Below are 17,118 nucleotides of genomic sequence, written 5' to 3' on the forward strand. Positions count from 1 at the left end.
AAAATCATTGAGCTCATCATTTATTATAGTATAGTAGTATTCCATCACAATCATGTACTACAACTTGTTCAGCCATTCCCCAATTGATGGGAATTCCTACAATTTTCAGTTCTTTGCTACACAAACAGAGCTCTTATAAACATTTTAGAACATATAGGTTCTTTTCCTTTTCCTTTTCCTTTTTCCCTAATCATCTTTGGAAATAGACCAGGTAGTGGTATTGCTGGGTCAAAGGGTATAGTTAGTGTAATAACTCTTATCCCCTTCCCATCCTACTTTCCTGTGGAGCAAGATAGGTTTCTATACACAATTGAGAGTGTATGTTATTCACTCTTTGAACCAATTCTAATGAGAGTAAGGTTCACTCACTCCCCCTCACCTCCTCCCACTTCCCCTCCACTGCCTTAAAAGCTTTATCTTGCCTCCTTTATGTGAAATAATTTACCTCATTCTACATCTCCCTTTCTCTCTCATTTCTTTGATTTTATTGTTTTCTCACTTTTTAATTTTATTTTTAGATATCATCGCTTTATATTCAGCTCACATTTGTGCTCTCTGTCTACATATACTCCTAACTACCCTAATAATGAGAAAGGTCTTATGAGTTACAAATAACATCTTCCCATGTAGGTATATAAACAGTTTAAACTTATTAAATCCCTTATGATTTCCCTTTCCTGTTTACCTTTTATGTTTCTGTTGAGTCTTGTATTTGAAAGTAAAATTTTCTACTCAGTTCTGGTCTTTTCATCAAGAATGCCTGAAAGTCCTCTATCTCATTGAATGTCAATGTTTCCCCTGCAGGATTATACTCAGTTTTGCTGAGTATGTGATTCTTGGTTGTAATCCTAGCTCTTTTTTTCCAAAGGAAATTAATTTTATTAAAATGTAGTTATCAAATATTTTTAATTCAGGGTTCCCAGTTTCTCAAACTGAGTTTAATGTATAGATTTCCACACACCCCCAAATTATGTGTGTTTAGGTTTGAGAGTGTATGCATTTCCATTGTGTGTGTGCACGTATGTGTGTACAATGTCAGAACATAAAGTGTTATGCAAATATTAGTTGTTATTTTTTTCTGTTCTGATTTTTTTAATTAATTTATTTTTTTAGTTTTCAACATTCACTTCCACCAGATTTTGAGTTCCAAATTTTCTCCCCATTTCATCCCTCCCTCTACCCTAAAATGGCATGCATTCTGAATACCCCTTCCCCTAATCTGCCCTCCCTTCTATCTCTGCCTCCCCTTCTCTTATCCCCTTCCCCTTCAATTTTCCTGTAGGGCAGGATACATTTCTATACCCCATTGCCTGTGTATCTTATTTCCCAGTTGCATGTGAAAACAATTTTTTAAACATTTGTTTTAAAAACTTTGGGTTCCAAATTTTCTCTCTTTCTCCCTCCTCACCTACCCTCATTGAGAAGGCAAGCAATTCAATACAGGTTATACATGTGTAGTCATGCAAAACACTTCCATAGTAGTAATGCTGTGGAAAACTAACTGTATTTCCCTTCATCCTATCTTGCCCCCTATTTATTTTATTCTTTCTTTTGACCCTGTCCCTCCTTAGAAGTGTTTGCTCTGATTACCCCCTCCCCCAATATGCCCTCCCCTCTATCATCTCCCTGCTCTTTTGTCCCCTTCCCTCCCTATTTTCCTGTAGGGTAAGATAGATTTCCATACCCAGTTGAGTGTGTATGTTATTCCCTCCTTAAGCCAAAATCCTATCAGAATAATATTTACTCATTCCCTCTCGCCTTCTCCCACTTCCCCTCCATTGTAAAAGCCTTTTCTTGTCTGTTTTATGTGAGATAATTTACCCCATTCTACCTCTCCCTTTCTCCTTCTCCCAGTATAATCCTCTCTCACCCCTTAATTTTATTCTCCAGATATCACCCATTCATCTTTAGCTTACCCTGTGCCCTCTATTTATCTATCTATCTATCTGTCTATCTATCTATCTATCTAACTATGTATATACACACACACACACACACACACACACACACACACACACACATATAATTATTTCCCTCCAACTACCCTAATACTAACAAAGGTCTCATGAGTTACAAACATCATCTTTCCATGCAGGAATGTAAATAGCTCAACCGTAATAAATCCGTTATAATTTCCCTTTCCTGTTTACCTCTTCATGTTTCTCTTGAGTCTTCTATTTGAAAGTCAAATTTTCTGTTCAGCTCTGGTCTTTTCATCAAGAATACTTGAAAATACACTGAATGTCCATTTTTCCCCTGAAGGATTACACTCAGTTTTACTGGGTAGGTGATTCTTGGCTGTAATTCTGTCTCCTTTGCTCTCCAGAATATCATATTCCAAGCCCTGTGGTCCCTTAATGTAGAAACTGCTAAATCTTGTGTGATCCTGATTGTGTTTCCACAATACTTGAATTGTTTCTTTCTGGCTGCTTTAATTTAATTTTAATTTAATTTTATTAATCTCTCCTTTGATTTTCAGAATGGCTAATTTGTTATTTAATTGGGGATTTTTTATTTGTTCATTTTCTGGCTTTTTTAGTTGCATGCCCAATTCATTGGTCTCCTCTTTCTCTTTTTTATTCATGTAAGCATTTAGAGATATTAAATTTCCTATAAGAACTGCTTTGGCTGCATCCCATAAATTTTGGTATATTGTGTCATTATTGGCATTCTCTTGGATGATGCTATTAATTGTTTCTGTGATTTATTATTTTACCCACTCATTCTTTAAGATTAGATTATCTACTTTCCAATTAATCTTGAGTCCATCTTTCCATGGCCCTTTATTACATGTAATTTTTATTGCATTGTGATCTGAAAAGGATGCATTTAATATTCCTGCCTTTCTGCATTGGATTGTGAGGTTTTTATGCCCTAAAACAAGGCCAGTTTTTGTTTCAGCACCATGTACTGCAGAGAAAAAGACATATTCCTTTCTATCACCATTCAATTTTCCCCAGACTTCAACCATATCTATTTTTTTTTAAATTCTATTTATCTACTTAACTTCTTTCTTGTTTATTTTGTGGTTAGATTTATCTATTTCTGAGAGGGGGTGGTTGAGGTCCCCCACTACTATAGCTTTGCTGTCTATTTTTCCTGTAACTCACTTAACTTGTCTTCTAAGAATTTGGATGCTGTACTACTTGGTGCATATATGTTTGGTATTGATATTCATTTTCTAAGGTACCTTTTAGTATGATGTAGCTTCCTTCTTTATCTCTTTTAAGTAGATCTATTTTTTGCTTTTGCTTTGTCTGAGATCAGGATTGCTACCCCTTTTTTACTTCAGCTGAAGCATAATATATTTTGCTCTAGGCTTTAACCTTTACTCTGTGTGTATCTCTCTGCTTCAAATGTATTTCTTGTAAACAACATATTGTAAGATTATGTTTTTTAATCCATTCTATTATCTGCTTCTGTTTTATGGGAGGGTTCATCCCATTCACATTCAAATACTCATTCAGTTATGATTACTAACTGTGTTTTTCTCTCCATTCTATTTCTCCCTCCCCTCCCATTTATGATTTTCTCTCACCTTTTTTCCCTTTCCCTTCTCACAAGTGTTTTGCTTTTGATTACCACCTCCCTCAATCTGCCCTCCCTTCAATCAGCCTTCCTCCCTTTTCCTTCCCCTTTCCCCTCCTACTACCTATAGGGTAAGATAGATTTCTATACCCAAGTGAGTGTGTATGTTATTCTCTCTTTGAGTCAAATCTAATGAGAGTAAGGTTCAAACAATGCTGTTTCCCTCCTTTCTTTCCCTGTAATGTAATAGGTCTTTGTGCCTCTTCATGTGATGTAATTTACCCTTTTCTATCTCCTCCTTTCCTCTTCTCCCAGCACAATCCTTTTTTTCACCCCTTAGTTAAATAATCTTTTTATCATCACATCAAAGTCAACTTATAAACCCACACCTCCTGGCTATGTATACCCCTTCTAAATGTTGTAATAAAGATAAAGTTCTCAAGAGTTACAAATATCATCTTCCCATGAAGGGATGTAAACAGTTTACCCTTATTGAATAACATGGTTTTTTTTTCTTTCCTGTTTACCTTTTTATGCCTCTCTTGAGTCTTGTATTTGAAGATCAAATTTTTCTGTTGAGCTCTGGTCTTTTCACCAGGAAGGTTTGAAGTCCCCTATTTCATTGAATGTCCATCTCCTCCCTTGACAGATTATGCTGAATTTTGCTGGGTAGTTGAATTTTGATTGTATTTCAAGCTCCTTTGCCTTCCTGAATATCATATTTCAAACCCTCCAATCCTTTAATGTAGAAACTTCCAGGTCCTGTGCAATCCTGACTGTGGTTTCATTAAATTGTTTCTTTCTGGCTGCTAGGAGTATTTTCTCCTTGACCTGATAATTCTGGAATTTGACTACAATATTCCTTGGTCATTTTCATTTTGGGATCTCTTTCAGGAGATGATTGGTGGATTCTTTCAATGACTATATTACCCTCTGGTTCTAGGACCTCAGGGCAGTTTTCCTTGATAATATCTTGAAAGATGCTGTCTAGGCTCTATTTTTGATCATAGCTTTCAGGGAGACCAATGTTTCTTAAATTATCTCTCCTGGATCTATTTTCCAGGTCAATTGTTTTTCCAATGAGGTATTTTACATTTTCTTCTATTTTTCATTCTTTTGATTTTGTTTGACTGATTCTTGATGTGTCATAGAGTCATTAGCTTCCACTTGCCCAATTCTAATTTTTAACAAATTCTTTTCTTTTTTTAAAGTTTAATTTTTAAAATTAACTTATTTTGATCTATCAACAATCACTTTCATAATCTTTTGATTTTTAAAATTTTCTCCTCCTCTTTCCCCACCTTCCTCCCCAAGACAGTGCACAATCTGATATAGGGTATACACACACATTCCCATTAAACATATTTTCACATTAGTAATGTTATAAGTAAGAATTAGAAACAATACGAGGTGCCACTAGAAAGAGGAAACCAAACACAACAGAAGAAAAAAATAGCAAATAGCATGCTTCAATCTGCATTCAAACTCCATAGTTCTTTCTTTGGATGTGGATAGCATTTTCCATCATGAGACCTTTGGAGATGTCTTAGATCCTTGTATTGCTGAGAGGGATTAAATCTAACAATATTAGTACCTGATTATATTGTTGCTTTCTTGAGCCAAATATAATGAGAATAAGGTTCAAGCAATGTTCATCTCTCTCCCTTCTTTCACTCTGCTTATAGTAGGTGTTTGTGCCTTTTCCTATAATGTAATTTACACTTGTCTGCCTCCTCCTTTCCTTTTCTCTTAGTATATTTTCTTAGTTAGATCAGATTAATCCACTTACTTGGATCCATTGAACCCACTTGATTAGATTTTTTTATCATTACATCAAAATCAACTTACACTCCCTTTATGTATACCCCTTTAACATGGTGTAATAACAGCCTAGTTCTCAAGGGTTACAAGTGTCATCTTCCCTTGTAGGGATAAAAACAGTTTGCCGTTATTAATAACATGTTGTTTCTCTCTGTGCCATTTACCTTTTTATGTCTCTCTTGAGTCTTGTATTTGAAGATCAAATTTTCTGTTGAGCTCTGGTCTTTTTATCAGGAAGGTTTGGAAGTTCCTTATGTCGTTCAATATCCATCTCCTCTCCTGAAAGGTCATGCTCATTTTCGCTGGGTAGTTTGTCCTTGGTTGTAATCCAAGCTCCTTTGCCTTATGGAATATCATATTCCATGCCCTACAGTCTTTTAATGTAGAAGCTGCAAGGTCCTGTGTAATCCTGACTGTGGTTCCATGATATTTAAATTGTTTTTTTCTGAATGCTTACAGTAGTTTCTCTTTGACCTGGTAATTCTGGAATTTGGCTACTATATTCCTTTGCGTTTTCAGTTTGGAATCTCTTTCAGAAAGGGATGGGTGGATTCTTTCCATGGCTATTTTACCCTCTGGTTCTAGGACCTCAGGGCAGTTTTCCTTTATGATTTCCTGCAAGATACTGTCCAGGCTCTTTTTTTCATCGTGATTGTCAGGTAGACCAATAATTTTTAAATTGTCTCTCCTGGATCTATTTTCCAGGTCAGTTGTTTTACCAATGAGGTATTTTATGTTTTCATCTATTTTTTCATTCTTTTGTTTTTGTTTGACTGATTCTTGCTCTCTCATAGAGTCATTAGCATTCATTTGCCCAATTCTAATTTTTAACAAATTGTTTTCTTCTATTAGATTTGTACCTCTTTCCCCATTTGGCCAATTGTATTTTTTTAGGGACTTGTTTCCTTCAATGTACTTTTTTTCCAGTTGTATTTTTTAAGGACTTGTTTTCTACAGTTAGTTTTTGTCCTTCCTTTTCCAAGCTATTGACTCTCTCTTGCATACTTCTCATTCTTTTCCCATTTTTTCTTCTACCTCTCTCATTTGACTTTTAAAATTCCTCTTGAACTCTTCTAAGAAGGCTTTTCAGAGGGGCAGCTAGGTGGCACAGTGTATAGAACATCGGCCTTGTTGAAGTTCAGGAGGACCTGAGTTCAAATCTGGCCTCAGATCAAAACACTTGACACTTACTAGCTGTGTGACCCTGGGCAAGTCACTTTACCTTAATTGCCTAAAATAAAAAAAAAATTTAAAAAAAGAAGGCTTTTTGAGCTTCAGACCAGTTCATATTCCCTTTTGAGGTTCCAGATGTGGGTTTGTTGACAATGTTGTCCTCTTCAGAATTTTTGCCTTGATCTTCACTCTTCCCATTATATGAATCTATTGTATGTTTCTCTTTGCTCATGGTGTTTGCTTATTTCCTGGCCTTTAAAGAGACTGAGCTCTCCTGCTGGGGAGCAGAGGGCACTGACCCAAGCTTCTTGTGTTGGGAGTCTAGGGCCTGGTCACTGGCTTTGTGTGCTGGGGCCTCCAATGCTGGCAGTTGGAGGCTGTAGGGTTCTGGCAACTTACCTGGTGTAGGGCTGGAATCAGCAACACTAAAACTCTAGGGGTAAGATTGGGTAGTGTGGCTCCTGGAGATTTCCTGCTCACCCAGGCCTTTCCTTCCTTTTGCTTTTTTCAGCTCCTTTCAGGTGGATGTTGCAGGATGTTTATCCGCCTGGGGCCCCTTGGAGCACTGCTTCCCTTAGTTTTGCTAAGGCACTGGGAGACTCCTTTGCTGTAGAATGCCTAGACACCTGGACATCTTCCAAGCTGGTTTCTACTGGTTCCCCCATCCTCACTGAGTTACTCAGGAGTCCAGGTGTTGATGTTTGCCTGCTCCACTACCTAGGTTTCAGGAACTCCTCCTGGTATGCTGAAGTGGGGCTTTCCACTAGCTTTCTGGGATGCCTCTCATTCTGTACTACTCCCCTTCCCCTAGGGCAAGAGGGGCCTTTCCTGTTAATCCCTCAAGCTACCTGGGCTACTGGACTGCTGCACCCCATCTTTCTTCTGGTTCAGCTATTCTAGGGTTTTTCCTGGGGCAATATTTTCTGGGCTTTCAGAGGTTAATAAGGGAGGGTAAGAGTGACTTACTTCTTACTCTGCCATCTTGGCTCCCAGAAGCAGAAGTAAAGATATTTTTAAGACTGATTCTACCCAATGATTTGTTTTCTTCAGTTGTCTTCTGTACTTCCATTTCCATTTGGCTAATTCTGATTTTTAAGGAACTCTTCTCTTCAGTGGAATTTTGTATCTCCTTTTCCTTTCAGCCAGTTGTATTGCTTAAGGAGTTGTTTTCTTCAGCCAATTTTTGTCCTTCCTTTTCCAAATTGTTGACTCTCTCTTGCATACTTTTCATTTCTTTTCCCAATTTTTCTTCTACTTCTCTTATTTGCCTTTTAAAACCCTTTTTGTGCCCTTCCAAGAAGGCTTTTTGGGCTTGGGAACAATTCATATTTCCCTTTGAGGTTTCAAATGTAGGTATATTGACAGTATTGTCCTCCTCTGAATTTTTGTTTTGATCTTCCCTGTCACCATAATAATTCTCTCTAGTCAGTATTCTTTTCTGCTTCTTGCTCATGATGCTTGTCTATTTCCTGGCTTTTGAAGTTGATATCTCCTGCTGGAGCACAGATTGCACTGTCCCAAGCTTCTTGTGCTGGGAGCCAGGGGCCTGGTCACTGGCTTTGTGTGCTGAAACTCAGGTGCTGGCAGTTGGGGACTCTAGAGTCCTGCCAGCTTACCTGGTGCTGAGCTGGGGTCTTAGTGGTGATGTCTGATGTGTACTGAGGCCAGGCGAGGTTTTTCTGCATTTCCCTGGGGCTGTGCTGAGGCACAGAGAGGTCCCCTGCTGTGTGATGCCTGCTTGCCAGGGACAATATGCATGTTGCTTCTCTAAGCTGGAGTCTTTCAGTTCCCCTGGCTATGCTAAGGCACATGGGGGTTCCTGGTGTTGGTGTTTGCCTATTCTACCACCCTTGGGCTCAAGATCTCCTGATGGTTTGCTTAGGTGGGGCTTGCCCCTGGCTTGTGAGACACTTTCTGTCCTGGAACGCACTCCCTTTTTACCTTAGTGAAATGGACCTTTCTGGCTGATCCTTCAAATTTCCTGGGGAAAGAGACTGCTCCACCCTGTCTTTCTACTGGCTCCTCTTTTCTCCAATTTTCCTCGGGCACTATTTTCTGTTTTTTGGTTTTTTTGTTTTGTTTTTTGAAGAGGTCAAAAAGGGATTGTGATAGGGACACTGCTTACCTCATCATCTTGGCTCCCAGAAATTGCAGTTAAGTTCAAACACTGTGTCTTGAAGGTAGGGCACAGATTTTTGTGTGTCTGCTCTCATCTGTTTCAAAAACCCTTTCCTGAAGGGGAACCACTGGGTAGAAGAAAGAGCATTGGACCTAGAATTCACCCATTTACTAGTGTAAAATTGGAAGTATTCACTTAACTCCTCAGAGCCTCAGTTTCCTATTCTGTAAAGTAGGCACACTAATAATTGTACAACCTAATACCAATATGAGAGCTAACATCATTCTATGATAATCCCCAGCACACAGTGATGGTTTCTGTTCCATACTTCCAATAGTTCTTAGTACCTGTCATAATGGTTCTTAGTACATCTGTGGCAGTTCTTAGTGATTTTTCAAGATTGAGAATTTTGTCTCCTCTCTTGATTCTTAGGACCATGCAAAGTAGTTAGTTAAGTAGCACAGTTGGGATTTGAACTCAGATCCTCTGATGCCAAGTTCAATTTTTATTAATATAGTATGGCTTTGTGGATTGAATCACAAAGAAAACAAATGTCATAAACTCTGACCATTTTACTCCATCCATAATTTTTGCCTGCTCATCATTCCTTCTCTGTCATGGAAGACTTTCCAGATAGCTCTTTACTTTACCTGCTGATGTCCATAATGATTAGATGACTGCTGATTGCAAGGAACACATTTCTTGGGATGAACCTATAGCCATCATCTTATCTAGGTTTCAAATATGTTCTCCTACTGGTGCTACTTTCACAATAAACTAACCTCTTTGGACCTGATACAGTAGTCTTCTTCGCTTACCACCTTCTCTGGTTAAATGCCCTTGAGTTGGCAACTGATGGTATTGTGGTCATTGTGACTATAAGAATTCAGTGCTGACTATTGGGCTCAGAAGCACCATAAAAATGAAAACCTTAATCTGATGAGTTTTGAAAAAGCATTGTGGTCCTGCCTGATGTCCTCAGACATGGAAAAAAAAAAGCCCTGGACGGGGAGACCTAAATTCTAGTCCTGGCTCCCTTTTAGCTGGTGACTTTGAGTAAGCCAATTCCTCTACCAGGGGATTTTTCTCACTTGTAAAAGGAAGGGCTATACCTGAAGCTCCTTAAAGTCTCTTCAAGTTGTTCCATTCATGATTTGAGAAAACACCCTTCTGTCTTTATGTAATAATAATGTATATTTACAAAGAAGTTTAAAGTTTGGCAATATGCTTTACATATGTTATATTATTGAAGCTTCAGAATGATTAATCCTGTGAGGTCCATTGCCAGCATCTACATTTTTCAGTTGCGGAAACAGGTTTAGTCATGTGGTGGTCACAAGCAAGTATGTATCAGAGGTGGGATTTTAACCTAAATCTTCCTGACTCTTAAGTCCAACACTCTATTCAATGCACCAGTCTTCCTACATACCCATTCCATTTCTTCAGTGCTTGTGCCAATATATGATTGAATCAAAACCTCCCTGAATACCATCTGAAAATCTCAGGAAACAAGCAAGTGTAGAAACAGTTGATCTGTACTGGATGTCAAAGTTCATGCTGTTGGCCAACTAACTCTACAGGGCAGACCTATCTAGATCCTTTAAGTCCAAGAGTATCATAGCTGATATTTCTAAAGAGCACAAAACATCCTTGAGGAGTGGAAAACTGAGATAAGGATTGTTAGAAATGTTTTATGTCTCCATTTCAGCCCTTTTCCCCTTCACTCCAGTGACCAGACACAGACTAAATAATGATGGAGGAGAGGGAGAGATGGGGAAAGATAGCGATGAGGCTCTGCCCCACTCAACAAAAGGTACCAAGTTGTTGCCAGAGGTTTTTGGGATGGACCAAAAGCTGATATTCAATTAAATCCCACAAACAATAATCTATTGCTAAATGCTGAAGATAGACAAACCAAAAAAATCTATATTTGTATCTATATATGTGAATTTATCTATGTATGTGTGCACACTCTATCTCTATCCCTGACCTCAAGGAAATTGCATTCTATGTTTATAACATCATAGTTTTAGGACTAGAGAGGACATTTAGGATGCCCAACATTCTCACTTTATACATAAGAAGATTAAGATTGAGTGATTAAGTGACTTGCCCCAATGGTGCATAGTTAATAACAACAGGTCTAGGATTGAAACCCAGGTCATTTAACTCCAAATTGACAGCTCTTGCCCCTACACCTCTGCATATAACCAAAACAGCTCCTTAATTTTCCTTCCAAATCCACCCTTCTTATGAACATCCCTGTGTCAATGCAACACTCTACTGTCATCCTTCTAGCTGCCCAGACCTGTACACTTAGAGCCATCTTGGATTCCTCCCTCTCCCTCACTATGTATATCATCATTTGGAAGGCAGTCAATCCTACTTCCATAAAATCTCTTCCACCCTCTTGTCTCCACTCTCACGACCATCACATCTCTCAAGCCTTTATCACCTCTTCCCTGAAATTGACAATATCCATACCATCCTAACTGGTCTTGGTGCCTCACTTCTTGTTTCTCTAATCCACCCTCCAAACAATTGCCAAACTTTTGTTTCGAAAAACAGAGATAACTCTCTTATTCACTGAACTCCAGAAGCTTCCCAATTTCTTCTAGAATCAAATACAAACACTCAGTTATTTAACATTTAAGACCTTTACAGTTTTGCTCCAATTTACCTTTCTGGTCTTACTAGTCATCAGTCAACTACATGCACTATACAGAAAAATCAAACTTGCTAACTTGCTGTTCCTTCTGTGTATCATAACCTCCCAGCTCTGTTCCATTGTACAGGTGTCCCTCCATGCCTGGAATGAATGGCCTCCTCACCTTGGTCTCTTAGAATCCCTAGTCTCCTTCAAAACTCAACACTACCTCTAATATGAAGCCTTTCACCAGCTGTTGTTGCTGCTGGTACTAATATATATATATATGTATATGCATATACATATATATATATATACATATACCTATTAACACTTATATAGTGTCTGCTAGGTGACAGGCTCTGCCCTAAGCACTTTATAAATATAATCTCAAGTGACTTGACCACTTGAAATAATCCACTTGACTGGGATCCTCACAACAACCCTGAGAGGTAGATGCTATCATCCCCATTTTGTAGTAGTAGTGGTAGTAGTTGTCATAGTTGTAGTAGATACTAAGGCAATAGAAGTTAAGTGACTTGTCCCAGGTCACATGGCTAATGTTTGAGAGTAGATTTGAACTCAAATCTTCCTGACTCCAGTGCTTTATCCACTGTACTACCTAGCTGTCTCTTATTACTTGTGCCTTTCCTCAAAAAATTACCTTGTATTTATTAAGTGTATATTTATACATGTACATCTTGTGCCCCCTTATAGAAATACCCTTCTGGTATATTCTAGGGACTGTGACTTCTTCTTTTTTTCATAATACCTCCAATGCCTGGTAGGTAACAAATGCTTATTGATTGGTTGTTTTATTTTATAGAATAGATTTCTTTGGTATTTTTGTTTTTAATATTACCTAAGTTTATCTCTGTGTCCTTCCCCTTCATTCCTCCTAGTGATCCATCTTTTATAACAAAGATTTTTTAAGAAAAAGAGGAAGAGAAAAAAATAAAGAATACCAATTAATAAATAGAAAAAAAAATCTGACATCATATGAAATGGGCCATACTTAAGAAGCACCCCCCAACCTCCCCACCACTTCTGCAAAGAAGTGTGGGAAGTATTTTCTCATATCTTTTCTTTAGGGCCATACTTGTTCTTCATAATTTCAAAAATATCTATTTTTGATTATTTTGGGATGGTTATTCTTTCTATTTACATTGTGGTGGTCATTGTGTATTTTAGCTTCCTGTCTCTGCTTACTTCGCTTTGCATTTTTATATAACTACGTTGTTTTCTGTTCATTTCTACCACCAAAAAATACTGCTATAAGAATTTTGGTGTATATGAAACTCTTCTTTTTGTCACTGATTTCCTTGGGATATATGCCTAGGAGTAGAATCACTGGGTCAAAGTTTATGCACATTTTATCTGCTTTACTTGTATATTTCTAAATTGCTTTCCATAATGGTTGGACTAACTCATGGCTCCACCAATAATGCATTGATGCCTCTATCTTTGTACAACCCCTCTACTATTGACTATTCCCTATCCTATGTCATATTTGTCAATTTGCTTGGTGTGAGATGAAGGTTTAGGGTTTGATTTGTGTTTGTTAGTTGTTAGTGATTCATTATTTTGTAGTTATTAGCAATTTGAAACATTTTTTTCATATTGTTGTGAATAGTTTGCAATTCTTTTGAGAACTATTTGTTCACATCCTCTGACTACTTCTCTTAAATATTTCTATTGTCTAAATATCTAAGATTCCAAACCCTTATGCAAGACATTAGACGAAGATGTTTTCCCCTCAGGCAACCACTTCACTTCTTATCTTAGATGCATTCATTTTGCTTGGACAGAAGCATTTCAATTTTATGTAACCATTTTATCTATTTTATCTTTTCTAATCGCCTGCATCCCTTGTTTTCTTAGGAAAGGTTTTCCTACTCATAGCTATGAAAATTGTATAATTTACTTCATTTCTAAATTTTTATGGTACAAATTTTAATATTCACTTTGATTTTATTATAGACTATTGTGTTGGTTGAAGGCTAATTTCTGCTGGGCCACTTTCTGGTTTTCTATCTCATCAAACAGAGAGCTTTTCCCTCAATAATGTATGTTTTAGGGTTTGTCAAACAATGGCTTATTGAGTTCCATTATTCTGGATTTTTCCTGTTTCATATATTTGCTTTTCTGTGTTTTAAACAGTAACAAATACTGTTTATGATTGTTGCTTTGTAATATAGTTGGAGGTCTGGAACTGCTATTCTCCTTTCATTTCTGCTTTTTTTTTTTCCATTCTTGCCTCTGAAATCCAAGCTATTTTGTTCCTCCAAAGGAATTTTGTTATTATTATATCTAGCTCTATAAAGTATCCTTTTGGTAGTTTGGTTTATGTAACACTAAAATTATAAACTAAATTCGGTAATGCTGTCACTTTAAAAAAATTATAGATTGATTGTCTTAGTTATTTCCACTTTTACTAGTCTATATATTAAGGTCATTTGAAGCTATAAATTCTGTGACCCTGTGAACTTATGCCCCAAAAGGAGTGATGAGTGAGAAAACCCAGTCATGGCCATGAAATCATCAATAATACTCAACACTATTTTGGCCATAGAAATAAGGAAACACAATATCTAATGATGGGCTTCAAGAAAATAGTTTGTTATATTGCATCCTTTTTTTCCTCACTGTGATCACACTGTTGAGGCCAGAGGCACATTGGAACAATCCACTTTATAGACAAATTAAAACAGAATGTTGACCTGTGTTATTCAACCCTAAAGGAGGAAAGAGTCCCAAAGGCCACATGTTGAAAGGAGCCATTGTAAGATTTTGAAAAGAAGAATGATGTACACTGGCAAGACCTTTGCCTTCTGGAAGACAAGGCTAACAATGGGTCCATGTTGGATGGAAGGGGGTTAAGAGCAGAGGCTAGGAAACCTCTGTTAGGAGGCTGTTGTGATAATCTATATGGAGAACAGAAGGTAGCATCTTTCACAACTTTGACTAGGGGGAAGCATTCTTAACCAAACAAGGGATAGAACTGATCCTAAAATATATAATTTCAATTAAATACACAAAAAAAAAACTTTTGCATGAACACATAGAAAAAGAAGAGAAACCTTGTGGTAGGGAAGAAAATCTTCATAAAAGTCTCAGAACCAAAATCTATACATAATTGACACACATAAAAGGCCAAGAGCCTATTGGCAATGTACAAGTAGTTAAAGAACATAAACAATGCTTCAAATTATAAACTGTCAGCGAATATACAAAAACATACTTCAAATCATTGATAAAAAGAGAAATGGAAATAAATGTGAATCTGACATGCAAAAACTGCAAAAAATGAAAGTCATTTTGGAGAGACTGTGGGAAGATAGACACAAAAATAGACCTTTGATTATGGTGATTCAAAATTTTCTATAAAGCATGTTGAAATTAAGTGTGAAAGTGGCTAACCTGTTATCTCATGATTGAAAACATGCCCCCAAAAGGTCAAAGGGAGGAAAAAAAAGGCTTCAGTATAACAATGTATTCCCACCTATACTTTCTGTGATAGTGAAAAAGGAGAGGTGAAAAAGTAGATTCTATTGATTTGGGAAGCAGATGAACAAAGTAGACAGTATGGGAATGAAAGGAATGTGACTGTATGCATGAAATCATCACGATTGCAATTTTCAAGAAACATTTGAACATTTCTATGTGGGATGAAATAAAAACCAGAAGAATAATATGGACCATGATGACAATAATGTGAAAAAGAAGAACACACAAAGAAGTGGAACCCTGAGGAATTATAATAACCAATCAATGCCAGAGAATAGAAAATAAAGCATACCTCCTACTTCTCAATGTAGAATTGGAAGTCTACAGGGTGAGGATATTGCTTACATTCTGAAATGTAGTTATTTCTGTTTCATTAACTGCCTTTCTTGGGAACAAGGGACAATTTCATTTGGTTACTGAGGAGTATTTTTTTAATTTATTTATTTGCTTTTAGTTTTCAACATTCACTTCCACAAGATTTTGAGTTCCAAATTTTCTCCCCAGCCCATCATTCCCCCCATCCCAAGATGGCATGCATTCTCTATACCCCTTCCCCTAATCCACCCTTCTTTCTATGTCACCCTCCCCCTTCTCTTATCCCCATCACCTTCTATTTTCCTGTAGGGCAGGACAGATTTTTATACCCCATTTCCTGTATTTCTTATTTCCCATTTGCATGTAAAAACAATTTTTTTAAACATGTATTTTTAAAACTTTGGGTTCCAAATTTTCTCCCTTCCTCCCTCCCCACCCACCCTCATTGAAAAGGCAAACAACCCGATATAGATTATACATGTGTAATCATGTAAAACACTTCCATAGTAGTCATGTTGTGAAAAACTAAGTATATTTCCCTTCATCCTATCCTACCCTCCAATTTATTCTATTCTCTCTTTTGACCCTTTCCCTCCTCAGAACTGTTTGCTCCTGATTACCCCTCCCCCAATCTGCCCTCCCCTCTATCAACCCCCTGCTCTCTTGTCCTCTTCCTCCCTCCCCCTATTTTCCTGTAGGGTAAGACAGATTTCCATACCCAGTTGAGTGTGTATATTATTCCCTCCTTAAGCCAAATCCAGTGAGAATAAGATTCCCTCATTCCCTCTCACCTTCCCCCATTTCCCCTCCACTGTAAAAGCCTTTTCTTTAATTTACCCCATTCCATCTCTCCCTTTCTCCTTCTCCCAGTATAATCCTCACTCACCCCTTAATTTTATTCTCCAGATATCACCCCTTCATCTTCAACTCACCCTGTGCCCTCTATCTATCTATCTACCTATCTATCTATACATACATACATACATACATACATATAATTTTCATCTTCCAACTACCCTAATACTGACAAAGGTCTCATGAGTTACAAATATCATCTTTCCATGTAGGAATGTAAACAGTTCAACCTTAATACATCTTTTATGATTTCTCTTTCCTGTTTACCTCTTCATGTTCCACTTGAGTCTTGTATTTGAAAGTCAAATTTTCTATTCAGCTCTGCTCTTTTCATCAAGAATACATGAAAGTCCCCTATTTCACTCAATTACCACTTTTTTCCCTGAAGGATTATTCTCAGTTTTGCTGGATAGGTGATTCTTGGATGTAATCCTATCTCCTTTGCCCTCCAGAATGTTAGATTCCAAGCCCACTGGTCCCTTAATGTAAAAGCTGCTAAATTTTGTGTTATCCTGATTGTGTTTCCACAATACTTGAATTGTTTTTTTCTGACTGCTTGCAATATTTTCTCCGTGACCTGGGAACTCTGGAATTTGGCTACAATATTCCTGGGAGTTTTCCTTTGGGGATCTCTTTCAGGAGGTGATTGGTGGATTCTTTCAATTTCTATTTTGCCCTCTGGTTCTAAAATATCAGGGAAGTTTTCCTTGATAATTTCTTCAAAAATGATGTCTAGGCTCTTTTTTTGATCATGGCTTTCACATAGTCCAATAATTTTTAAGTTACCTCTCCTGGATCTATTTTCCAGGTCAGGTTTTTTTTTTTCCCAATGAGATATTTCACATTGTTTCCTATTTTTTCATTCTTTTAGATTTGTTTTACAGTGTCTTGATTTCTCATAAAGTCACTAGCTTCCAATTGCTCCATTCTAATTTTTAAGGAAGTATTTTATTCAGTAAACTTTTGGACTTCCTCTTCCATTTGTCCAATTTTGCTTTTTAGGACATTCTTCTCCTCAATGGCTTTTTGGACCTCTTTTGCTATTTGGGTTAGGTTATTTTTTAAGGTGTTATTTTCTTCAGTATTTTTTTGGGTCTCCTTTGAATTGTTTTTCATGATTTTCTTGCATCACTCTCAGTCTCTCCTCTACTTC

Source organism: Vombatus ursinus, unplaced genomic scaffold (assembly GCF_900497805.2).
Source record: "Vombatus ursinus unplaced genomic scaffold, bare-nosed wombat genome assembly UNPS02014786.1, whole genome shotgun sequence".
Classification (NCBI taxonomy): Eukaryota; Metazoa; Chordata; class Mammalia; order Diprotodontia; family Vombatidae; genus Vombatus; species Vombatus ursinus.